The sequence below is a fragment of the Callorhinus ursinus genome, unplaced genomic scaffold, assembly GCF_003265705.2.
Source record: "Callorhinus ursinus isolate GAN/ISIS: 27379988/994484 unplaced genomic scaffold, GSC_fseal_2.0 scaffold35, whole genome shotgun sequence".
NCBI classification, from domain to species: Eukaryota; Metazoa; Chordata; class Mammalia; order Carnivora; family Otariidae; genus Callorhinus; species Callorhinus ursinus.
In genome coordinates, this window is record NW_027397097.1 from 2,904,077 (window position 1) to 2,930,989 (window position 26,913).

Here is a 26,913-nt window from a genome sequence, read left to right on the forward strand (position 1 = left end):
TTTGTGGTCACTGAAGTCACTTCCCTTCTGGGGCACTAACCGGAGGAGGCCAAGTGTAACGGGCGGGAAGCTTCTCATTTTTTGTCCTTGGGGCAGGACTTTGCCGAGGAGGAGGCCCTCTCTGTTCTGGCAGTCACTTGAGGTTATCAGATGTAAATAGGCCTTGGCAGAACAAATGGGACCCTGTGTGGCCGGACAAAGTCTGCCTCTCCCAAGATCCAACAGGGATGCAGAGCCCAGCAGAAAGGAGCTTCCGGAGTACAGATGGAAGAAGGCCCAGCTCCTGCCCTTGAGAGGTTCAAAGTTGGTCAACTCTCTCCCCAGATAACCATCCCCAATAAGGGTCACTGGTCAATGAGAAAGGATGGTTGGGTCCCCAAGGGGAACTCCGTGGTGTGGGAAAGGAGTCTTGTACTGGGGACAAGACTCAACCCTGCTGCTAAAGACCTAGAATCCCCTTTCAACTTTCCTCCTAGAGAAAATTGCCTGAGCTCAGGAATGTGAATGAGAGCTGGGGCTTTGGAGCAGTGAGCTGGAGCAAGGTTGGTGCTCTGCAGGAACCTAGGTTGAAATGAGCTAGCCTGGAGGGTTTTGAGCAGTCCTATGAAGCAGGAGAAAAGGCCCCCAGAGGGGCAGATTGGACTTCCTCTTGATAAGATCTTGAGGGAGCTCAAGTAACTAATGGGGGGGGGCGGAATGTGAGGCATAATTTGTGCCCTAAGCTGCGGGAGTGACCAGACCAGTTACATGTAGTTCTCAAGTTCTTGGCTTCTCTAGCTCCCAGAAGTGGGGCTGGGTGAGGGGCACCAGACATGTATATTATCCCTTTCTGAACTCAGCTCAAGACAACCCTGGGGAATAGGAGGGAAAGTCTCTGAGGCTCTTTCTGTACTTCGGTTCCCTGCAAGCCCTTCTCAAATACCCTCTAAGAGCTCCCCAGCTGTTCCTCATCCTCAGCATTCCACCACACCCCCTGCCTAGGTCTGTATCCCAGCATAGTACTCAAGCGCTCAGGTTAGTTTCCGTTCACACCCTCTATCAGAATGTATCCAGCCTGTGCCCTGATCCCTCTCAATCTGACAGGGACACCGACCTCAGCTGACAGACCAAATTGACCTGAGAAGCTGATGGCAATAGCGGTTGGTTAATCTAGTCCCCAGAGCTTCATATACATCCCTTCCCTGATTCCATTCACGTTTTACCAGGGATCATACTCCAAAACACAGCAATCTAAATAATAGGTTGTTGGAATGTACCACCTCATTTTGCAGTTGTGCAAAGAAGGTGTGATTCTATTGGTGAAATTTTAGGCACCCTGAAAGGATGTTTGGAAGATATTTTCTTGCCAAATAGGCACACTCTCATAACCCACAGAGAATACAGTAATTTCTGCCTCCAGGTGAGGGGCCAAAGAGCCCAAGCCCCAGGTGTGACCTTCAGTTGCCTTTCTCTGGCCAACATGCTAAATTCACACCTCCGCTGAGTCCTGAAGCAGGTTATACCAGTCACCATGGGCATGTGCCTGGGCAATCAAATTTGCCTAAGATGAAATCCTGATTATGAAAAGGGCTCTTTAGCCTACAATATTTTCCACACCAAGCACACAAATGAAAACATTTCTTCTTGACTACACTTAGAAGGAAAAGAAAGACAAGCAGGATAAAGCGCAAGATGAGAAAATAGAGTAGGAATCAAGGAACTGAATCCTACCAGCCATCAAACCTTCATTCAACCAGCCTGCTCATCCACACTTTGTATTTGCTAATTCATTATTTCAACTGATCAATCTTCATTCAGCTAATCAAAGAATGAACAAGTCTTCACTCAATCAAATATCTTTTATTTATTGGAACAGCCTGTCCATTTCATTCATTCAATCAATCACTTTCTCTAACAAATCAACCATCATCCAACCAACAAAGTATTAAGTAGGCATTCAGTCTTCATTCAGTCAATTATGTATTCCAAATACCAAAGCTCAAGGCTGGCAGAGTCCTAGCTCAGCCAATTCAATCTTGTAGGAATCCTTTCCATTGCAACCAGGCTCTACTGAACACCTCTAATAACGGAAAGCTCACTATCTTCAAAGGCTGCCTGGACTGTTGCAGGACAGCTTTGGCTGGGAGAAAATATGTCTCAAGCTCTCTTGTAATATTCATGTCTGTTTCTGTGCTGCTTTTCAGGCCACCCAGAACAACTCAGCTCCTGTCACTGCTAAGACAGTGCATCAGCAGGTACACAAGAAGATTATGTCCTCTGGGCTCCCTCCTTCCCTCACCTGACCCTTGTGGGAACTGTCCCCTCTTTGTTCCAGTCTCTTGTGGTGAGATAGGGCTCACTTAGTCCAGGGCTCTCTCCTGGTTTGGTGATTGCAACGGGAAGTCACATTCCAATTGGTGTGATGTGACCAGCTCTGAGGTAAGGGGACAATCACCTCCGGTTCTGAACAGACTAAGCCCTGGAGTGTTTCTCATGCCTGCTATTTTGCTGAAAGGGTCTCCCCTCACCCAGTTCCACATCCCCCCCCACTTTACTACAGCTGAGCACCCTAAGGGCAGCTGGTCCATAGGCTTGCTAAAGACCTCAAAGATGATCTGACCCAAAGCTCTGCCCAAACAGGGGCAACAGGGATTGGGTGGGCCGGCCAGTCCTCCTCTGAGGTCTGAGGAGAGAGCTAAACCACTGGAAGCAGGAGATGAGGCAGGAAGACAGAAAGAAGGAGGTAGGTAGATACTTGAGTCAGTACAGGCCATGAGAAAGCAGGGGCTGAGGGAAGGAAATGATCCACTACACCAGTCAGGTTGTGGGAGCAAGTGGTAGAAACAAACTGACCAATTTAAGCAGAAAAATAATTTCTTACAAGGGAGTATAGGTAACTTGCAGAAACTGGTTTCCAGTTACAGGGTGATTTAGTGGTGAGGTATATATATTTGATTCTAAAGAATTATAGAACATGGGAGGAAAAGATGTATTTGTTTCAGAAAAGTTAAAACTTCCCTTCCCTCGTGCCTTCCAAGAAGATACATCCAAGTAGCTGGAGGGTGTTTGGTGAGGGTTTTGCTGAGAACATAGTCTTGTTCAGGGTGATGATGGCCTTTCCTGTACGAGATCATAGCCTCGCATCGTGCTTAAGGAAGAGAAGCCCAGAGCTAACTGTGCCACAAAGAAGAGGGAGGTAGGAGAGGTGGGTGTAGGGGAGAACCTGGAGAAGAGAGAGGCCTGGGGTCACTTGCTGGATGTAAAACCCTGCTCTATCTCTAGATCGAAATCTTCACTACAACATCCATTGCTCACTATAGCCTGTGGGGTGAAGTTCGCCTCTGGGGTAAATCAGTGCTGAAGATTGCTCCTTGGGAAAGGGCATGAGTGCACACTGTGAGCAGTCACACCTGCACTGCATTTTGAGACGCTGCCCAGGGTTTTCCATGGTAAATTCAATTCTCAGCTGAATTTGGGTTTCAATCTTTACCCTAAATAAAGAGCCAAATGTATGCCATCATACCTAGAGTTAACAATACTGTATTATGCACTTAAAATTTTGTGAAGAGGTTAAAGCTCATGTTAAATGTTCTTGCCACCATAGAAAATAAAAAGCCAAACATGCCCCCACCCATCACTGCCAAAGTACCAGTGGAGGCTGATCCAGCCCGAGCAGAGGATGGCCTTGGAATATTATCTCAACACCACAGGAAATCTGCGGTTGTGAAGTCAGCATTCTGGCATGACCAAAAATGGATTTTTCAAAAGGTATATTAACCGGGATCCTTTGTTTGTAAATCATGGAAATTCATCCCCAATGTGTTAAGCAAGTCAAACAAACAAAACCCAAAAACATAAAAGGGAGGGTGGAATTATTGGCTCACTTGAATGTGAAATCCAAGAATAGTCTAGCTCCAGGAATAGCTAGATCCAGGCATACAAGTCAAGTCATCAAGAATTTGTCTCCATCTCACCACTTTGCCTTTCTCTGTGTTGGCTTCTCTCTCAGGATATGTTCCCCATGTAGTGGAAAGATGACACCCCAAGAGCTCCATCCGGGCATCTTCAGCCCTATTGGAAAAAGCTTACTTTCCCATTCATTCTGAGGAAATGACCAGAACTGACTCTCATGGAAGACTGATTGGATTATTTCCCCAGCCCTGGAGTTGGGAGGTTAGGGTCAGCCACAAAGGAACTCCTTGAACTAAGAGGGCAGGCAGGAAAGTCTCCTAAAGGAAATGGAGGTCCTGATACCAGAAATGGCAATGGTAAAACAGCAGTCAGTGAAAAATTGAGATATACACCCTATGAAGTGAGCTTAGGAGACTGATGTAAAAAAACACAAACCAAAAAACAAAACAACACCAAACTTCCTCGTGTGACCCCAGGCTGGAAATTGATGTTTAATCCAGCCATGAAGGATGCATGATTTATTAGGAAACTACAGTGTGTCCAGGAAGGGGCGAGGTGGACTGGGGCAGATACCCTTGGCTGATTTGGGCCCCCACTCCCTCCCCTTTTAGCCTTAGCTTCAGAGACAGGATTTCCTGGAGCTGGAGCTGCTGCTGTGGAACTGGCTCCCAGACAAGCTGAAACCTCTGGTCAAGGCCACGTGCTACCAGAAAGGAGAGATGTTTGCAGAGAGTACAGCCCCGGGCACAAGAGAGGGGGATGCTGACTGTGGGTAGAGCTGCCCTCTGAAATGTTATAGGGTGGTGGGAGACAGGGAGAGAAGTGGCAAAAATTAAGAGGCTTTAGGCTTTGGCAGTAGGAATCAAATTCCAAGCCACAGATCAATGCCTCCATCTCTGGGCAGGAATGGCCAGTGCTACTTACAGGGATATGCAGTGGAAGGAGCCGGTGCCCGGACACTGAAAGGCAGACTCATATGAGTTTGAAACACTCACCATGACCAAGAAGGCCATCTTGTAGCAGAGGTACCTCCAAGGGAGATTACTAAATGCATCATTTTTCCCCTTTCCAAGAGATGAGGTGCTGGGAGCTGCAGCAAGCAGGGGACTTTCTCATACTGTGAGGGGGAAGGAGAATTAAAGGTGTGGGGATGGGTTTGTTTCTGAGGGCAGAGGAAGTGAGAGAGAGGATCCAGGCTGAAAATTCCACCAGCTCTCCAGGCCCCTTTTAATGCTATTGCTTCCACATTTCAACCAACAGTGACTCCACATATCCCTTGTTTCTCTTCCCCATCAAAGCTCAGTGTGTGTGTATGAGCCCTGGGGGAGGGAGACTGAAAGCACCTGAGAGACTCCCTTGAAGAGACTGAGGGTGCCTGCACAGGGGGAGAGGAGCTTCTGCCACTGGACGCTTATGGAGCTAGAACCCCACAGGCTCATCCTGGTGCTACTGCTAGAATAAAGTGTGGTGAGAAGGCAGAGAGAACCTGGGCCATGTTCCTGTGAGACTGGGGATGTTTGTGAACGTAGATAGTGAACCAGAGAGTTCTGAAGGTTGGAGGTTCATGAAAGGGCCTATATGAGCAAGCTTGTCAGGACCAGGATGTGGTGGGCCTGGGAGGAAAAAATGGGTCTACCGTGCCCAGTTCCTCATACTTCCTATGGCTCCATGTGACAGAGCATAACAGTTAGAGGAGGGACAGGAACCAGGGAGCTAGTCAGCAGCTACTGGGCCAAGCAATGGGGCCCTGACTTGAAGGAGGAGCTGGGGACCGACGGTCAGTAAGGAGGCCAGTCGTCCCTATCTGTAGAAGTCCTTGGCAGTGAGGGGCCATAGAGCTGAACAGCACTGAAGAAACTACACATATCTCTTCTGTGGAGATCATAGAGACCACCACATCACAGAGACCACCAAGGGCAGAAATACCCAGAATAAGGTCGGGAAACCCTTTCCACTACAGAGTGAAGTCAGGGTGGCAGGAGGTCTCCCGAAGCTTCCTCTAGGAGGAAGGACCCTAGGAGTGGTCCAACCCCTCACCAAGCCCCCATAGTCACAATTCTGACCTGGGTAGGGTAGGTTAGATAGCAGATTAAAGTTTTAAATTGGACTGGTCTGAGTTTTAATAACTGAATGAGACCAGAAAGTTATAAAAACTCTACCTATGATATTAAAAAAGAGTCAAGGGAGTGACTAGGGAGAAAAAGACTTAGCGTTGCTTCAAGTGTCTACCTTAACAGGTTAAAACTCCTCCACAACCGGTTGCAGTCACAACATGGCCACTGGCCATTCCACCTGAGCCAAAGAGAGCACCCGTGAACCAGAATGCCTGCAGAAGTCCTGAGACTCACTCCGACCAGGCCATCCTGCGTGACGAGGCCACTCCCGAGCCCATTGCTGTGGCCGAGGGACCACATGTGCTGATTATAGTCAAGCTTAGGTCATATTTGCACCCTGGGAGTTGGCTTCCCTTGTACCACAAGGTTCCCCAAAAGGATGTGGGTATTACAGGGAAGAGGGAAGGGAGGATGAATTTGGGGAAGTATTGTATTATGGATTTTCCCCATTCACTCCTCTGAGAGCCTAGAGTTTCTGCCCCAGGAAGAGAGTGGAACTAAAACTAAAATTCCAGGTGTTTTATCATTCCCAGAATAAGAGCCGGTGGTGAGCTTGAAGACGAGGCCAACAGGGACACAGGAGCAGCTGAGCAGAATTAACTGTCCCTGCAGGAAGAAAAAGGGAGCACAAGCTCTTATGCAGGGAGTCCGGGGAACCCCCCCCCCGCCCCCGGCTGGACAGACGCCACAAGGGACGAGGAGCAGGAGCAGGCTGACGCAGGGGGACAAGTCCTGTCCGAGGGGGATTTTTCAGGCGTCATATTGTGAAAGAGAAAATGAAAGAAGCCACAAAAAGATCCCCCTCCTTTGTTGCCCATAGGACACCAGTTAAAAAGTCCATTTTCCTGTTACCGATTAGAGCAGGGGAGACAAGGTGACTAAATGCAATGGGGGTACCCTGGATGGGATTCTGGAACAAAAGAGGACATTACTGGAAAAACTGGTGAAATCCAATGAAAGTCTGCAGTGTAGTTAACAGAATTTACCGATGTCAGTTTCTGAGTTGTGTTAAAGTTACCATAGGAAGGTAAGCTATGAACAAGGGGCGGGGGGAAGCTGGGGATGGGGTATATGGACCCCTCTGCACTATCTTTGTGAATTTTCTATAAATCTAAAATGACTCCAAATAAAGTTTATTTTAAAAAAAGTCAGTTTCTCATGCTGTAGATTCACTTTTACTGTGTGGAGAAGCCCCACATCGGGGATTATAGTTATAAATAAACACGCATCTCTCTTTAGGTCATCATGGCATCCCCAGTACGGTGTGGGGGCGGTGGAAAGAGCCGAGGGCCAGCCATAACTCCTCCAGGATCCTGTGAACTGGCCGTGCGTGGATGAGATCGATGCACTTAGCACAGGGCTGAGCACATAACTAGCGCCCGGTGGAGGTTAGCAGTCTTCGCTCCGCCCGTACCTGGAGATGTTATAACGTGCCTGCCTTCTCCTCTTGGCCTCCCATATCCCCTGTCTTGGAGGTGGGGTGAGCTGTTCAGCCACTTAATTGAGTCTTTCCACGGGGCTGAGAACCCCAGCCCTGAGGCCTCTGCATCTTCGGTGCGAGTTGGCTCTGCTTCACCTCCCGGCACGTGTGTGGACAGCTGAGATGACTCTGTGCTGGGCTCTGACCTGATTAATGTCATTTAATCCTTACATCAGCCCAGGAGGGTGGGGATCACTGTCCCCATTTTACAGATGGGGAAACTGAGGCTTGCAGAGGCTGGTATTTGCTTTCTCTCAGAGCAGCCCCCCGAGACAGATAAGACAAACAGCACCAATAGGTACTGACGCTAGGTGAGCTGGTGAGCAGAAAAAATGGGGAGTGCTGGAGAACTCAGAGAGGAAAGTTCACCTCTGCATCCTGCAGTCAGTGGACTTTGGCGCCAGGAGGGTTTCCAGGGAAAAAGGGATGAAGAGAGCATCCAAGAGGTGGAAATAGCGATAGGCTTGGCACTGAGGTGGGATTCCTCGAAGTCCAGCAGTTCTCAGGCAGTCTGGGTGGGCTAGAGCCCAGGATCCATGCAGAGAGTGGGTTGGGACCAGAAGCAGAGGGATAGGTGGGACCCCATAGAGCTCTTTACATCCCACTCCCTGGGCTGGATCCTGCGCTGAGGCCAACATCCACATTGTCTCATCTGTAGTTAAGGATTGCCTACTCCAGGACCTCTTTGTTTCTGTTGGAAGGAGATCCCCGCTAGGGCCTTTATGGGTCACTGCTGGGAGGACTCAAAATAGGGCATAGATGGGAGAAACAATTTAGTATCTATTTTGTGCCAAGCCCTAAAATGGGTGGCGGGGATCAAGATGACTCAGTCCTCTTGTCCTAGGAGCACTCAGGCTGGGGAGTATACTGACTGCCATTCACAATGTGGTGAGCTAGTCCGTGAGAAACAGGGCCCAGGACTGTGGGTGCTCAGAGAAAGCCCCCAGCCTCTGGGGGTGGAGGGGCTCCCCGGCCAGACGGGGCTAACCTGGTAGCCAGGTAACCAACAGAATCAGCAGTCCTGTTGGGAAGGAGAGCCCCGAGTTCTTTGGCTGCCTCTCCAAAGGAGAATCAGATCCAAGAAGCAGCGGGGCCCCACCAGAGGCCCAGCAGGGTAAACCAGACCTCCCCATGTGGGCAATCCACCCTCCCACAGGAGGGCAGTATCTGGGCATGGCCCCGTGAGCAGGGTCTGTTGAGCAGGGGCTTGGCTTCCAGAAGATGCCATGGCCTCTCACTGTTCTCCTCTATAGCTCATACAAGGGGTGTGATTCTCTGAACTTGCCATTTGCCAGCTATCTGGCACCAGACCAACCCAGCAGACTTAGTCTCACCCCCCCATGCTAAGGTACATGGTGCCAGGACCCTCTCAAGTGCTCTGGCTGCTTCTCCAAGGACGTGCACTGTGCTAAAGTCCTCTGGGCCTATAGCCCAACTCAAAACACATTTTTCTGCAGAGCCCCAGGGAAAGGGTTGTCTCGGTGATGGTGAGAACGCCCTCAGTGTGCTTGTGCTCTTGCGAGTGTTGTCCATTACTTGGGGACCTTTCTTTGGGCAACACTCTTTCTGTTCTTGTTAGATGAGTAGGAAGGAGTCAAGATGATTCCCTATTGGAGGAAACCCCACGACTTCAGGGAAGAAGGGCCGAGAGAGACCTGCAGATATTCAAGACACTGAGCACTAAGAAGGGAACAGGGGCAGCAGAAGTCTCAGTAGCTCTGGGGGGTCTTAGGTGAGATGTGGAAAGAAACACCATGAGGCTGGATACAAGGTGGATCCTGCCACAAACAACATGGGACCTGAGATGATTGTTATAGGTGGGGAGACGGAGGGGGCACTCATGGACAGGGGGCCTGCCTGGGCCTATCCCTGACCCTGTCAGGATCGCAGGATCCCAGGATCCCAGATCATCAGAGACAAAGGGGCTATGGAGCCCCTGGCATCCGATCCATTACACTGAAGGGAAGACCAAAGTCCCAAGGGAAAGATGGCATGGCCTAGATCATCCAGTGTGTCAAGGCGGGGTCCAGCCTCAAACCAGGGTCCTGCCTCCCAGATCAGAGCATTTCCTTTCCCTGCTCAGGCAAGTGAAACCCAGCAGGCGACGTTCTATCTGGGACTGGGGAAAGGGCCTCTGGAGAGACTGGTGTCTCTGCCTTATTTCTCAGATAATGAAGCGTCAGAGAGGGGCAGGGACTTGCCTGAGGTCAGGCAGCCAGAGAGAAACAAAAACCTACCCACTAGACTCAGGCGTCCTGACCCCCAGCCCAAGGCTTCTCACTGTACCAATGTCTCCCAAGGAGAGGAGAAAGGAGCTCACATTTACTGAACATCAGGTCCTTGACACATATTCTTTCCAATACCCAAAACCTTGGAGACAGATGTTCTTGTCCATGTTTAGCAAATCAGAGAACAAAGGTTCAGAAAGGCAAAGCAACTTGCCCAAAGCCACACAGTTGGTTGTTGGCAGCACAGGAACTTAAGCCCAATTCTGCTACTTCCAAAGCCTGTGCTCTCATTCTTAACCAGGCTAGGTTGGGTTTGGGACTCAGGGCTGACAATGCAAGGAAGTGGCTGGGGAAGCCAGGGGCAAACTCCAGGCACTGCCCAGGCTCCCAGCCGCCTGGTTGTACCAGTGATAAAGATCAACAGAAATGACCTTGGGACAGCAGGATCCTGCCTCCTGCTGACAGGTTTTGTTTTTTTTTTAAAGGTGTATTGATCCACACCCTGCAACAAAACCACACAAAACAAACAGCTGATGGCATAGTTTCTGGTGTTGCTGAGATACTCATTACCACGTGGCTTGGGGCCCAGACACCACTGACCTCAGAAGCTTGGATTCCTAGATTGATTTAGGAACTTAGACTCTCTCACAGCTCTAACATGGAGGGGCCTCCCAAGCTGTCAGTCTACCCCAAGTAGGGGTAGACTTCCCAACTAGGCTCATCCAACCTTGCTCTCACAGCACTGCCTATCTCTAGAAGCTGCCCCTTTTGCTGTGGAACTGCCTTTCTCACTCTGAGCTGAGACCAGCATCCTGGGACATCCCCAGAGTCTCCTTTGGGGGCCCAAAGTTAGCTGCCCCTTGGCTCTGGGTGGCCCTATTAAGCTAGGAGGACAGTGACTCCATATCCTCTACCCTGGGTCAGAAACTACCCGGCCAGGGGCATCAGTGCCGAAGCCATTCCTGAGAAATGGGCACAAACCTACGGGGAAGAGCTGGTTGTTCTCCTCCTACTTTCTAGGCTTTATGCCTCTGTTAATACAGCCAGACATCAAATCCACCTTTGTGCTGATCACATCCTTGTCATCTCAGACCCCAAGCCTTTTAAAATTGACCCAAGAATAGGATCCTGCTTTTCTTTTTTAATTTCCATCTTGTAAATACTAGCAATTCATGGTGATATGGTGCTGCATCATCTCCTTTCATGCTTAGGACAGTTTATTGGACCCCAGAGAGATTGCTGATGTGAAGTGTCCCCTGGGGAGGCTGGTCCCAACAGGAGTCCCAGCAACAGCTGCTGAGATGAGCATGAACATTAGGTGGTCAGGATCCTGCACTCTGGGGAGTGATAGATACCAAACCACAGGAGCCCAGAGCAGGGAAAACCATGTGCAGCCTGTAAGGATATCCCAAAAGGCTTTCTTGAGGGATGCCTCAGAGGCAGCTCAGAGCCTGAAACAAGTGTGATCAGGAGCCTGTAGGGTGAGGGGAGAATGAGTGGAGTCCATCTAGTTTGGGTGGAGTCCTTCCCAAGCCAGAGGATGGGCCAGATGCTTTTGAAGGTTCCCCAGACAGTGTTTGGGTCCCCCTCAAATAAGTGTTACCAATCCTCCTTCCCTCTCACTGGCTGAGGAGGAAACAAAAGCTCAGTGAGGAGGAAACAAAAGCTCACCTAGAGCCAAGGTGTCCTAGATGGCTCCCTAGCCAGGGATCTTCATCAATCCTGATCCAGGCCAGCCCACCAGTCTGTCTTGTGCTCCCTTAGTTGGCTTGAGGAGGAGAAAATTTGCCCTTGCCCTCATGCCCATCTGGTTGGGAAGACAGGCTTTTTCATTTTGTGTGAGGTCATTTAGGCAAACGGATTCCAAGAAGGCTGATGGTGGAAATTGGGCACGGGTGACAAGCCCGTAGACATCACTATGGAACTGAACAAGCATCCCATCTCAAGCTCCTGTCTCTGGGCCTAGGATGGGTTGTTTGGGAGCTGGGTCTGACTATGGATCATAGGGGCCAGGCCCATGGGTGGGTCCAAGCTAAACTTCCACACAAGGGTCCATTGTGGTTGCATGGGCTGGCCCTGGGCTCCGCCAGCCCTTCCGGCTCCCGGAAAATGCTTCCCGTCTGGCAGCTCCTGGAGCGGTCTGTCCTTGGCCAAGGCGCCAGCCCCGCACCCGGCCTCTCTAACCCAGTGGGGATCCTGGACTCTTGTAGCTTCAGAGCTCTGGGGTCCAGCCCCCATTTCACAGCCGGAGTCCCTGAGGCTCAGAGGGGTAGACATAGGTCAGAGCAGCATACCAGGACCAGAATCAGGATCAGAACCCAGCACTCTGGGGAGCCTGGCTGGCTCAGTTGGAAGAGCATGCGAATCTTGACCTCAGAGTCATAGTTTGAGTCCCACATGGGGTGTAGAGATTACTTAAAAAAAAAAAGAAAGAAAAGAAAAAGAACCCAGGACTCTGGCCATTTGTTCAGTTCTCACTATCCACAGGATGCAGTAGCATTTGGACTCAGAGAAGGGAAGGGGCTGTCCCATCATACAGCCAACTGTGGCAGAGTCTGGGTGAAATGTCTGGTTCCAAGGTGGCTGCTTGCCTACGCTCGACCTCTCAGGAGATCTGGGCCTTCTTGGTTCAGCCTTGTGGCCTTGAAAGGTTGGCTGTTCCTGTGTGTCTGGAGGTTAAGGGGATTGCAACTGGCAATCTAGTCTTGACATCCTGAGTTTTCAAATCAGGCATGGATGCACTGGATGGGATGAGGAGAAGAAGCTCTGGAATCTGGGGGTTTGGCAGCTTGCAGCAGAGCTGAGGCCAGAGGCTTCCCAGCCCTTGTCTGGGCTGACAGCGCCACCTGGGGCCCAATCTGTGGTGTCCCACTGGGGCTGCCACTCTGAGCCTTTACTCGGTGAAGGCCCTCGGCGCCGGCCGGTGGTAGGCGCTGGGATAAAGAAGGGGCTCTGGCCCCTGACATAAGGGGAGTAGCCCACGAGGAGTGACCGCTTGCCATTAAGTCACAATAGAAAGTCCGGGGCAGAGGAGCGGCTCTGAACACCACAGGGCCGTGGAGGAGAGGAATTACCATCATGGCAATTCTCACTGACTATCCTCTGGGCCAGTCCTGGGCCAGACCCTAGGAACCCTCAAGAAGTTGTTCATGATCTAATGGAGATGGGAGAAGTGGAGGTAGGAGCCCAGGGCCAGACACATGGAGCCTGGTCTTGGAGAGTAGTAGTAATTTGCCTTCTGTGCTGAGGGTGTTGAGGCTCAGGAAAGAGCCTGTGCCAAGGCATGGAGGAGCAAGTTTACGTGTAGAAGGTTGAGAGTGACAGCTGAGGAGAGAGGAGGTGCCAGAAGGTGAGGTCAGAAAGGTGGGTACCTGTGGCCGACACAGCTGACCCACCATTCCACCTGCCCCACCTCCTGCTTTGACCCCCAATGCTCAAACTCTAACCCCATCTTTTCTGAGTCAACCTACCCAGCTGAGGTCCTGATTTCCGGCGCCCCTCTTCTTCCCCAAGGCCAGGGGCTAGGTCAGGCTGCCCACAGGCTGATCCTAGGGACACAATCCTGTGATCCCTCTGGCCTCCAGGGAGTCCAGGCATAGTCTTTGGACAAGGGGAAGAATCTCCGAGTAGTTACCGAACTCTGGTCTCAAGTTCCTCAACTGTTACATGGGCATAATAACAGTTCCCACCCTGTGGAGACGTGGTGAGGATTAAATGAGAGAATGCATATAAAGCCACCTTGCTAACATGGGTTGATGCCAGCTAAAGAGGCTTCTTCCCATTGCCCATCCCTCTGGGCACATCCCTTCCAGAAGGGAAAGCTCCAGGATCCAGGTCTTGCCCCCCCTGTTGCCCTCCCCAAGGCCTCAGGTCTTTTTCTACTTTCCTGAGCCCAGAGAGGCTCTACTCTGTGCCGTGCGAGAAGATTTGTTTATTATGTTTCTCTCCATTTTTTTTTAAGAAAATGTAAACTACAAAGGAAAGAAGAAAAGTATACAACAAGCATCCATATGCCCCCCTGGATTCAACAATTAATGATTTGCCTTATTCACCTTATTGCTTTTTCTTTTTTAAAAAATCTGAACTGGTGTACCTGGGTGGCGCAGTCAGTTAAGCATCTGACTCTTGGTTTTGGCTCAGGTTGTGATCTCAGGGTCATGAGATAGAGCCCAGCATCAGGCTCCACGTTCAGCGAGGAGTCTGCTTGGGATTCTCTCTCTCCCTCTCCTGCTGCCCCTCCCCCCTCTCTAAAATAAGTAAGTTGGTAAAGCATGCGACTCTTACTCTCAGGGTCATGAATTTAAGCCCCTCATTGGGCGTGGAGGCTTCTTAAAAAAAAAAAAAATCTGAACCATTTGAAAGTAAGTTGCAGATACCGTGACACTAGATGACACTTAACACCTGAGCATGCAGCTCCTGAGAACAGTTGCCTACAGTCATCCTCACAATCCTGAGAAAAGGATGAATGATTTCAAACTATCATCTAATGTCCAGTCCATACTCATATTTCTCCCAATTTTCCCCAAATGTATTTTACATCTGCATTTGGGAGGGATGGGGAGGGATCCAGGATCTGATCAATGTTCACTCATCGCATTTGATTATTGGTCTCTTTGTTCTCAGGAAAACACTTTTTTCTCCTTCAAATAGGAAAAATCACAAAAGAAAATAATCTGTAATCTTACCACCTTGAGCTACCCACTGTTGGCATTTTGGCATTTTTCCTTTCAATTAAAAGATTCCTGGGGTGCCTAGGTGGCTCAGTGTCTGAGTGTCTGCCTTTGGCTCAGGTTGTGAACCCAGGGTCCTGGGATCGAGCCCCGAATCTGGCTTCCTGCTCAGCGGGGAGCCCACTTCTCCCGCTCCCTCTGCCCCTCCCCCCTGCTTGTGCTCTCTCTCTGTCAAATGAATAAATGAAATCTTTAAAAAAAATTTTTTAAAGATTCCTAATATATATGGCATTTTAAAAAATAACATCTCCGTGAGATATAATTCACTTATCATGTAGCTCACTCATTTAGAATATACAATTCAGGGGCATCTAGGTGACTCAGTCGGTTAAGCATCTGCCTTTGGCTCAGGTCATGATCCCAGGGTCCTAGGATTGAGTCCCACATCGGGCTCCCTGCTCAGCGGGGAGTCTGCTTCTCCCTCTCCCGCTCCCCCCCTGCTGTGTGCTCTCTCTCTCTCTCTTTCTCTCAGTCAAATAAGTAAATAAAATCTTAAAAAAAGAATATACAATTCTATGGTTTTTTAGAATATTCATAGATATATACAACCTGTCACTACAATCCATTTTAGAATATTTCCATCATCTCAAAAAAAAAAGTCCTGTACCTTTTAGCTATCACCCCATAGTCCTAAGCAACCACAAATCTACTTTCTAACTCTATAGATTTACCTATTGTGAACATTTTATATAAATGGAATACATGGGGTGCCTGACTGGCTCATTCGGAAGAGCATGAGACTCTTGATCTTGGGGTTGTGAGTTCGAGCCCCATGTTGGGTGTAGAGATTACTTAAATAAATTTTTTAAAAACTTTAAAAAAATAAATGGAATTATGTAGTATGCAATCTTTTGTGACTTTTCCCATGTAGCATAATGTTTTAAAGCTTCATCCGTGTTTTAGCATGTATCAGTACTTCATTCCTTTTTATGGCCGAATAATATTGCATTGTATGGATATACCACATTTTGTTTATCTATCCATCAGTTGATGGACATTTGGGTTGTTTGTACATTTTAGCTATTATGAATAATGCTGCCATGAACATTTTTGCTTGTTTTTGCATAAACATACATTTCAATTTCTCCTGGGTAGATACCTAGAAGAGGAATTGCTAAGTCACGTGATAACTCTGTTTAACTGTGAGGAACTAAGCTGTTTTTCAAAGCAGTTGTATCATTTCGCATTCCAACCAGCAATCTTTTAGGATTCTGATTTCTACACATCCTCCCCAGCATTTGTTTCTGACTTTTTTTTCCTTCCAAATTGTAATTTAAATTCTAGTTAGTTAACATATAGGGTATTTCTGGTTTCAGGAGTAGATTTCAGTGATTCATCACTTACATACAACACCCAGTGCTCATCACAAGTGCCCTCCTTAAAACCCATCACCTATTTAGCCCATCCCCCACCCACCTCCCCTCCAGCAACCTTCAATTTGTTCTCTATTGTTAAGAGTCTCTTATGGTTTGTTTCCCCCCACACACTTTTTTGTCCCCCTTCCCATATGTTCATCTGTTTTGTTTCTTAAATTCCACATATGAGTGAAATCATATGGTATTTGTCTTTTCTGACTGACTTATTTCACTTAACATAATACACTCCAGCTCCATCCACGTCACTGCAAATGGCAAGATTTCATTCTTTTTGATAGCTGGGTAATATTCCATTATATCTATCTAACTATATATATTCCATTATATATATATTCCATTATATATATTCCATTATATGTATATATATATATATATATTCATACATACCACATCTTCTTTATCCATTCATCAGTCAATGGACACTTAGGCTTTTTCCATAGTTTGGCTATTGTTGATAATGCTGCTATAAACATTAGGCTGCATGTACCCCTTTGAATCTGTGTTTTTGTATCCTTTGGATAAATACCTAGTAGTGCAATAGTTGGATCCTAGGGCAGTTCTATTTTTAACTTTTTGAGGAACCTCCATACTGTTTTCCAGAGTGGCTGCACCAGTTTGCATTCCCACCAACAGTGTCCCCTTTCTCTGTACCATCACCAACATCCATTGTTTCCTGTGTTGTTAATTTTTACCATCTGACATGTGTGAGGTAGTATCTCATCGTGGTTTTGATTTGTATTTCCTTGATGCCGAATGATGTTGAGCATCTTTTCATGTGTCTGTTAGCCATCTGGATGTCTGACTTTTTTATTATGACCATCCTTAAGGTTAAGATGTATTTCATTGTGGTTTTGGTTTGCATCTCCTTGATAACTAATGATATCAAGAATCTTTTCTTGGGGGATGCCTGGGTGGCTCAGTCAGTTAAGCATCTGCTTTTGGCTCAGGTCATGATTCCAGGGTCCTGGGATCAAGTCCCACAAGGGGCTCCATGCTCAGCAGGGAGCCTGCTTCTCCCTCTGCCTGCCGCCCCCTCTCTCTCTTTCTCTGACAAATAAATAAAATCTTTAAAAAAAAGAAACTTTTCTTGTGTTTATTGTTTATTTATCTATTCATTTATTTTCCATCCTCTTTGGGAAAATATTTAGTTAAATCCTTTGCCCATTTTTTTTAATTGGGTTATTTATTTGTTTCTTTTTGCAGGCAAGAAAACCTTTTATTTTAAACCACAAATAGTCAGCAGATGGCCACAACTATCCATGTTTCATTAAAATTACATGAAATCTAGATTAAAAAGCACCACTGATTACTGCTCTGGAAAAACTGTGTGAAAAATTCAAATACGCACAGTAGAAATACCACAGTATGCACAGGTCTCAATTTTTAAATCAGGTGCATGGAACATTGCATCAATTTTGCACACAGCTTCCAATATCAAATTGAAATTTATTTTACTTGAGGATGATGGAAATTTCCAAGAGGCACGATTATAAAAAGGTACAATATCCATCATTATATATCTTTGTATGCCAACTAGTAGTGTCCTAAAACTTAGCATTACAAAATCCTTGGTAAACATAGCTTTTCTTTTCTTTTTTTTTTTTTTTAAAGATTTATTTATTTGACAGAGAGACACAGCAAGAGAGGGAACACAAGCAGGGGGAGTGGGAGAGGGAGAAGCAGGCTTCCCATGGGGCAGGGAGCCCGACGTGGGGCTCAATCCTAGGACCCTGGGATCATGACCTGAGCCGAAGGCAGACGCTTAACGACTGAGCCACCCAGGCGCCCCTAAACATAGCTTTTCAAAGTCGTCCCAAGTGGGACATAAAATCAACTCCAATTTTTCACAATTCATTCTACCTTGTGATCTACAGGTTGTTTTCTGTGCACCTTCTGCTTTGGTTTCACCATTTTCAGATGGCGCAGGACCTTCCTTTCAGGCTTCGTGCTCTCCCTCTTTCCTTTTAGTACCTTTGTTAGTCTTCATTCCCGGTTCTTTGTGTGCAGATGGCTTTCTTGGTTAGGCTCAGGTTTTGGTGGTGCAGGTTTCGCTGACAATCTGGCAGACGATTTCGTTGCTTTGGATTCACCTGTGCCCTCTGTATTCTCTGGAGACTTTCTTTGGGGCCTAAGGACTGTGTTTGTGCAGCCGCTAAACAGTAAAGCAACGGGCTGGACAGGCAGGCATGGCTGCCGCTAGGGCTCCTACAAAGGGTACCGCAGAGCCTGGCCTCTCGGACCTGCACCTTCTGGGTTGGTGTTTTGTTGTTGTTGTTGTTTTTAATTACTCAATTGTAATCTTTTTTATATATTCTAGATCCAAGTCCCTGATCTCATATATGTGATTTGCAAATATTTCCCCCCTTCTGTGGGTTGTCTTTTCATGTTCTTGATGGTATTCCTTGAAGCACTAACAGGTTTCATTTTGATGATGTTCAATTTGTATATTCTTGTTGTTGTCAATTGTGCTTTTGGTGTCCTATCTAAGAATCTGTTGCCAAATCCAAGGTCCTGAAGACTTACTCCTGGGTTTTCTTCTAAAAGCATAAAGCTTTTAGCTCTTATATTTCAGTATTTAATCTATTTTGAATTAACTTTTGTTACGTGGTATAAAGGATGCATTCAGCGGTGTTCTTTTGCATGCGGCACCAACTGTCCCCGCAGCACAGAGCTGAGAGGATGAGAAATGCTGGCGGCCTTCCTCTCCCAGGAAGATAACAGAACCTGCTTCTGGGAGCTGGAAGGGGAAGGAACCCGGTGTTCTTAGCTTCACCTGCCTCCATCGGAGCCTCCACCCAGTTGAGGTGATGGGGGCAGGGAGAGAGTGAAGCATGGCTCAAATGCTACAAACTCACTTTTCTTACCAAGATTTAGTAGATTTTCCTGAATGAACATTCCTTCATTTGCTGTATGCTCTTAGGACGATTTCTAGGGAATATATACATAACATTTCTAACAATTATGGTTGTTCCACTGGGAAGAGGCTCTGCAGGGCTCCTTGCACCACCATCCGGAAGTTGGCCACCAGCTCATTACTTTTTATGGCCAAGTAGTATTCCATTGTTTATATGTGCCACACTTCATTTATCCATTTATCCACTGATGGACATTGGGTTGTTTCTTGTTGTTTGAAATACTACAAATAAAACTGCTGTGAATATTTGCATACAAGTCTTTGTTTGGACATATGCTTTCATTTCTCCTGAGTTAATGCCTAGAAGTGGAATGGCTGGGTTATATGGTAGGTTTTCCAGAGTGGTTGTACCATATTACCTTCTGGCCAATGGTGTCTGAGAGTTCTAGTTGCTCCATATCTTCACTGACACTCAATACGATAACTTTAAAAAATTTTAGCCATTCTAATAGAAGTGTAGTGGCATCTCATTGTGGTTTTAATTTGCATTTCCCTCATAACTAATGAATAATGTGTTTGAGCATCTTGCATCTGTGCTCATGAGAGAGATTGGTCTGTAGTTTTCCTTTTCTTATGATGTCTTTGTCTGGTTTTTGTATTAGGATGATGCTGGCCCCACAGACTGAGTTAGGAAGCATTCTCTCTGCTTCTATCCTCTGAAAGACATTGTACAGAATTGGTATAATTCTTTCCTTAAATGTTTGGTGGAATTCACCAGTGAACCCATCTGGGCCTGTTGTCTTCTGTTTAGAAAGGTTATTAAGTATTGATTCAATTTCTTGAATATAGGCCGATTCAGATCTTTCAAGGAATTGGTCCATTTCATCTAGGTTATCAAATTTGTGGACATAGTTGTTCACAATATTCCTTGGGTATCCTTTTAATGTCCTTAGAATCTGTAGTGAATTCCTCCCTTTCGTTTCTAATATTGGTAATTTATGGCCTCTCTCTTCTCTTCTTGGTTAGCTTAGCTACAAGTGTATCAATTTACTGATCTTTTCAACAACCCAGGATTTGAGTTCATTGATTTTTTCCCCCTATTGATTTTCTGTTTTCCTTTTAATTTATTTTTTGCTCTAATTCTTTTTTTTAAGATTTTTATTTTTAAGTAATCTCTACACCCAACACGGTGCTCAAACTCACAACCCCAAGATCAAGAGTCGCGTGCTCTTCTGACTGAACTGTCCACGTGCCCCTTTGCTCTAATTCCTCCAATTTCTTTCTTCCACTTCCTTTGGATTTAATTTGCTCTTCTTTTTCTGGTTTCCTAAACTGAAACTTTTTTTAAAAATTTTATTTATTTATTTGAGAAAGAGAATGAGAGAGAGAGCATGAGAGGGGGGCGGGTCAGAGGGAGAAACAGACTCCCCGCTGAGCAGGGATCCCGATGTGGGACTCGATCCAGGGACTCCAGGATCATGACCGGAGCCGAAGGCAGTCGCTTAACCAACTGAGCCACCCAGACGCCCCTAAACTGAAACTTAGAATACAGATTTTAGATCTCACTTCCTTTCTAATATATCAATGCTATAGATTTCCCTCTAGCACTGCTTTCGCTGCATCCCACAGATTTTGGTAAGTTTTTTTTTCATATTTTTTTTAATCAAAAATATTTTTAAACTTCTCTTGAGATTCTTTGATCCATGTGTTATTTGGAAGTGTGTTAATCTCCACTTATTTTGGACTTTTCCAATTATTTTTCTGTTTCTCATTTCTAGTTTCATTACAAATGTGCTGGATACAACTCCTTTCTTGGATGTGTGATTTGCAATAGTTGTCAGCAGTCAATGGCTTGTCTTTTCATTTTCTTAACAGTGTCTTTCAAATAGCAGAGGTTCCTTATTTTGATGAAGTCCAACCTATCAATATTTTTCATTTCTGAATCATGTTTCTGGTATTGTATCTACAAACTCTTGACCTAAATCAAGGTCACAAAGATTTTGTTTCTTTGCTTGGTGTTCCTTCCTTCCAAGTTTTGGTTCACACTGTATGTATTTTATATTTTGCCTTTTTTCTCCAAAACCTTCTCTTAAAAATGTCAAGTCTATGGAAAAGTTAAAAGAGTAGTACCATTAACACCCACATACTCTTTGCTGACAGTGCATCAATTGTTAATCATTTGCCACATTTGCTTTATTTCCCTGGATACTTTCTTCCCTCCAGAAACATTTGACAATAAGTTACAGAATTGTGTAACACTGACTTTTCTCAAAGTCTAAGCAAGCTGTCCTGGAAATGTTCTTTAACAAACAGTAACAGTAACATATTTCACTGAGTACAGTGACAAAGGTAGCACATACCCATTGTGGAGGGCTGGGAAGAAATAGAGGAGTAAAAGAAGAAAATAAAACTGCCCTCTGGCTTTATTTCAACTCCAAGATCACAGGGGGCCATTTGCCTGAGAGGTGGCTGGGGAGGATGCACAGAGCTCAGATGCAAATCCCTTAATCCCACTGCAGCCCCTGGGGGCCTCTTCCTGCAGAAGAGACCTCAGTTGGGAGGCCAGGATTTCCCTATGTGACCTTGAGTCAGTTCTGCCATCTTTGGGCTTAGCTGGTAAACATAGACACCATAGGGGCTTGGCCTCTCTCCCAGGAGGCTATTTGTGTCTTTACTGGGGTAACTCCTTTATTGTAAAAGGGCTTGGTGCCCCTCCCTCCAACATTCCACCCCTAGACAGGACTCAGGATCCCTGCTGCTTTTGCCGGAACACCCCTCCTCCACCCCCCAACCATCATCATCCTATCCTTAGAATCAACTTCGCCTCTCTCTCGGAACAAATCATTCACCACTGTGGGCCAGGCCTGTGCTGCAGGCTACCCCACACTCTTATCTCACTCAGTGCTCACAATAACCCTTAAGGGAGGTTATCATGGCCATTTCAGATTAGGACACTCTTTCCTTAGCCCACTGGGCAAAGTCAGTCACCCCAAGTTAGGGCAAAGCCAGGCTTGTGCAGGCCACTGTCTCTGCCTGTTGGGACATCGGAGCCCTTGTCTGCAACCTCAGTGCCCTATGTGCAGAGAGGTCAGGACTGTGCTGACATATCAGATCTGCACCCCCTGCCACAGCTGTGAATCTAAATCTGCTTCTTACTTCAGAGTCCAGCTGGCTTCAGGGTTGTCTCCTCCACGAAGCTCTCCCTGATTCCCACTGAGAGTGATGTTCCTTTTCTGGACACCCTCACTCTGGAATCAGTGGCCTGATTCTTCTGTCTCTCCCATCTCCACTCAGACCCTCCCTCCAACTGCCCAAGATCCTATATACTGGGCATGTAATCAGCTTCATTCAATACATTTGAATGTTTTATTTTAATTCATTTGCATTATCTCTTTCTAATATTTATTGATTTTTTTCCTTTTTCAAAAAAAAGAATTTGTTTGGGCGCCTGGGTGGCTCAGTTGGTTAAGCAACTGCCTTCGGCTCAGGTCATGATCCTGGAGTCCCGGGATCGAGTCCCGCATTGGGCTCCCTGCTCAATGGGGAGTCTGCTTCACCTTCTGACCGTCTCCCCTGTCATGCTCTTTCTCACTCTCTCTCTAAAATTTAAAAAAAAATTATTTATTTATTTGAGAGAGAGCGAGGGCGAGAGTGAGAGAGCACGAGCAGGGGGGAAGAGGGAGAAGCAGGCTCCCCACTCAGCAGGGAACCTGATACGGGGCACGATCCCAGGGTCCTGGGATCATGACATGAGCCAAAGGCAGATGCTTAACTGACTGAGCCACCCAGGTGCCCCTTATTGATTTTCTTTTACCTTCTTGTATAATATTATATTTTTTCTTATCAATACATGTTCACAGGGCGCCTTCAGCTCCGGATCACTGGCATCAGGCTCCCTGCTCAGTGGGGAGTCTGCTTCTCTTTCCCTCTGCCCCCCTCCATCATGTGTGTGCTCTCTCTCAAATAAATAAATAAAATCTTTATTTATATTATATAAATATATATTATTTTATTTATATTATATAAAATCTTTAAAAAATGTGCACATTATCAAAAACTTAAAAAGGAGAAAAATCACCCCAAATTGCCCACAGATAACCATATTAATATTTTCATAGATTATTTCTTGGTCTGATTTCTGTGGACACATATATTTTAGGAGTTAAGACTATACTGTATAAACAGTTCCAAAGCCTGCTTTAAAAAAAAAAAAAAGAAATCTAACGTTATACCAAGGACATTTTCCATGTCACTAAAAGTTACATGGGTCATACCCATTAGGGTGGCTAGAATATAAAAAGGCAGATAATAACAAATGTGGCAAGGATGTGGAGCAATTTGAACCCTTATACACTGCCAGTGGGAATGTAAAATGGTGCATTCCCTTTAGAAAATAGCCTGACATTTCCTCAAATAGTTAAGCATAGCGTTATCAGATGATCCAGCAACTTCACTTGTAGACATATATTCAAGAGAAATGAAAACATACATCTGTACAAAAATCTGTACATGAGGGGCACCTGGGTGGTGCATTTGATTAAGCATCCGACTCTTGGTTTTGGCTCAGGCCATGATCTCAGGGTGGTGAGATTGAGCCCCACATGGGGCTCTGCACTCAGTAAGGAGTCTGCTTAAGACTTTCTCTCCCTCTCCCTCTGCCACCCCCCAAATAATTAAATAAATCTTTAAAGACAAAACCTTGTACATGAATGTTGATATCATTTTTCATAATAGATGAAAAATGGAAACAACCCAAGTGTCCACCAACTGATGAGTAGATAAATACAATGTGGTATATATTATTCAGCCATAAAAAAGAATGGAGTAACGGGGCACCTGGCTGGCTCAGTCAAAGGAGCCTGCAACTCTTGATCTTGGGGTCATGAGTTTGAGCCCCATGTTGGGTGTAGAGATTACTTAATTAATAAAACTTTTTTAAAAAGTTTTAAAACTAATGAAGTACTGATACATGCTAAAACATGGATAAACCTTGAAAACATTATGTGATCTGGGGCACCTGGGTGGCTCAGTTGGTTAAGCAACTGCCTTCGGCTCAGGTCATGATCCTGGAGTCCCGGGATCAAGTCCCACATCGGGCTCCCTGCTCAGCAGAGGTCTGCTTCTCCCTCTGACCCTTCCCCCTCTCATGCTCTATCTCATTCTCTCTCTCAAATAAATAAATAAAATCTTAAAAAAAAAAAAAGACTGATGTCCTTACCAGAAGAGGAAGACACCAGAGTGCCCGCCCCCCTTCCTGCACAGAGGGAAGGCCAGATGAGGATCCAGAGAGAAGAGTGGCTGTCTACACGTTAGGAAGGGAGGCCTCAACCAGAAACCATGGACGCCTAGACTCCTGAACTATGAGGAAATAAATGTCTATAATTTAAGCCATCCAGTCTGTGGTATTTAAAAAGAAAGAAAGAAAAAAAGAAAACATTATGCGATCTGTAAAAAGTCAGACACAGAAGACCACATATTATATGGTTCATTAAATGTCCAGAAAGGCAAATCTATAGAGACGGAAAGTGTATCTGTGAGCTGGGTTGGGGGAGAGGAGGTTTGGGAGCAAATGAGCAGTGAAAAGACAAGCCATTGACTGATGGGTATGGGGATTTGCTGTGGAGTAATGAAAATGTTCTGAAATTGATTATGCTGATGGTTGCAAAACTTTGTGAATATACTAAAAACCATTGAACTGTACATTTTAAGTGGGTACATTATATGTTATGTGACATATATCAATAAATCTGTTATTTTTTATTTTATTTTATTTTTTATTTTAAAGTAATCTCTACACCCAATGTGGGGCTCGAACTCATGACCCTGAGGTCAACTGTTGCATGCTCTACCAACTGAGCCAGCCAGGCTCCCCTCAATAAATCTGTTATAATTGAAAACAAAAGAACTCCATGGCAGCATTTTTAATGTCTTTAGATGTTATTCCTTTGTACAGCTGCATCATAATTTATTTAGATTCCTATTGTTGGACCTTTATGTTTTCTATTAATTCTTTTGTTTCACAACATTTCAAACACACACAAAAATGAATTGAATAGTATAATGAACCCCTGTTCCCATCACCCACTTCAACAATTGTCACACAAGTGCTGTTTATACAGACATGGATTTATGAACATTCTTGTGCATAAATCTTTGTTCATAGTCCACACTGTTTCCTTCCATTTATACTGAATTCAATTCAGTCCAAACCACTCCCTCACAATGCCCTCCCAGCATACCCATGGGATTTGATGAATCAGACACCACCCCACTCTTGGGGGGGGGCCTCCCAGTCTGGTGGAGATATTGGATTGGAGTGACCAGTAGGGGCAGGGGCTGTGTAACTGGAGAGAGCCCTCAGCCTATTACCCAGGAGGGGCACCTCCACACAGGGCAGTCACTCCACCCAAGGAGCTGATTTCCCCAACTTCCGCCCAGCCCTGTCTTTCTTCCCTTTTGCCACATGGGGGCGCCAGAGTCTTTCACAGCCTCTCTGGAATCTCCCATCAGCTTCGTGGGTGAGTGGCTGGGGTGAGAGCTCTGTGTCCCTTCTCCTGGTGACCCTGGCCTGGTGATGGCCATTTCTTGGCCTTAGGATCCTCACATGGGAAACGAAGGAGGTGAATTCAGTGAGCCATCTGGACCCACCTTTAGCCAACTCTCATAAGCAATGTGTCCTTGGGGTCCATTCCGCGCACCTGCTTCTGGGTGGTCCCGCGGGATCCATGTGCGTGCCCCTCCACTCTGGGTCCCAGGAGAGACTAATGCTTACCAAAACAACCTCCCACTTTTTAGAGGCCTACAGGAGGCCTTAGATTTGCTGAGACACCCCAGCTCCAGGAGCAACATTAGGGTCGTGGGTGGAGGAAGAGAAAATGAGTCACCAGGGACTTCCAAAGTCCCTCCGGCCCAATCCAGAGGATACGCGGCGGCCCTCAGAGGGAGGACCTGGTCTGTGGAGGACCGTGATGGCTGATGTGTCTGGCATAGCTGAGGGTTGAGTCAAGGGACAAGGTGTTGGTTTTCCTGAGAGGGCTTCTCCAAAGTTGGAGTGACTCCAGGCTGGTAACCCCTCCTGCCTCGGCCAACAAAGGGGACCGTGGGCCAGGCTCTGAGCTCTGACTGGATGTCTGACTCTCCCTGGGGTGTTCACTCACTGGGACCCCAACATGCCCCTACTGGCCTTGCCTCTCCTTGTCCTTCCCTCAAAGGCCTCCTCTTAATCCAGTGAAGCTGGAAGCCACTCCCCAAATGGCCAAGCATTCCAGTCACCAGGGGGAGGAAGGGCCAGCTCATGTATCCCGAGCACCTACTTGTGTGTGTGAGCCTTTCCCCAGGCCTGTCACTTTGTATCTGCTATCACATTTCTTTCTCACAGCAGCACCTCATAAGGCAACCATTATACACTCATTTCACAGAGGAGGAAGTCAAAGCTTACCCTGCAGCGTGAAGACTCAAGCCCAGGCTGGTCTGACTCACACCCGTGTCTCCTTCCTTCTCCCCACCTGCTTTCTTTCTTTCTTTTTTTTTTTTTAAGATTTTATTTATTTATTCATGAGAGACAGGGAGAGAGAGAGAAAGAGAAGCAGAGAGAGAGAAGCAGAGAGAGAAGCAGGCTCCCAAGGAGCAGGGAGCCCGATGCGGGACTCGATCCCAGGACCCTGGGATCATGACCTGAGCCGAAGGCAGACGCTTAACCATCTGAGCCACCCAGGCGCCCTGCTGTCTGCACGTACTCTGAACTGTTGTGCACAACACCTACCTCACCTACTCATCCTTGCTGCCGCTTTACTTCTGCACATACCCCTGCCCACCAAGTGCACACACGCCCCCAAACTCACCTGCGCCAAACTGGGTGCGCTGGCGGACAGGTGCGCCCGTGTGGAGCCCAGGCCTGACTGGCAGCCCCAACTGCTGCTTATCAGCTAGGTGATCTTGAGTAAGTCACTTAACCTCTGTGAGCCTCCATTTTCTCATCTCATCAGAATAGTTTAAATAAGATATCGTACGTCACGTTGTTAGAAACTTACCTGGGCAGAGTCCTCAATAAAGGTTAGCTATTTCTAAACTTTTTGCTACTTGTCATTATTCTTAGACACATGTATCTTTGTACCCTCTCTACACATGGAACCAGCTGTGTGTGGCATATACACTGAGGCACAAGGATTGCCACGCACACCTACCCAGCCAGGCAGGAGCCCACAATGGAAAAATCAGCCACCTGCTCTATGTATCAGGTG

General features: G+C 46.6%; 1 long non-coding RNA gene and 1 pseudogene across 1 annotated transcript; one reads left to right on the forward strand and one right to left on the reverse strand.

Annotated features, from left to right (window-relative positions):
• Positions 1-1,014: 1,014 nt before the first annotated feature.
• On the forward strand, positions 1,015-7,217 carry LOC141370459 (uncharacterized). Its single transcript, XR_012374500.1, has 3 exons — positions 1,015-2,234; positions 3,584-3,747; positions 3,989-7,217. It is a non-coding gene; the product is annotated as an uncharacterized lncRNA (long non-coding RNA).
• Positions 7,218-17,399: 10,182 nt separating this feature from the next.
• LOC112806335 (high mobility group nucleosome-binding domain-containing protein 3 pseudogene) lies at positions 17,400-19,131 on the reverse strand (annotated as a pseudogene).
• Between the last annotated feature and the right edge of the window lie 7,782 nt (positions 19,132-26,913).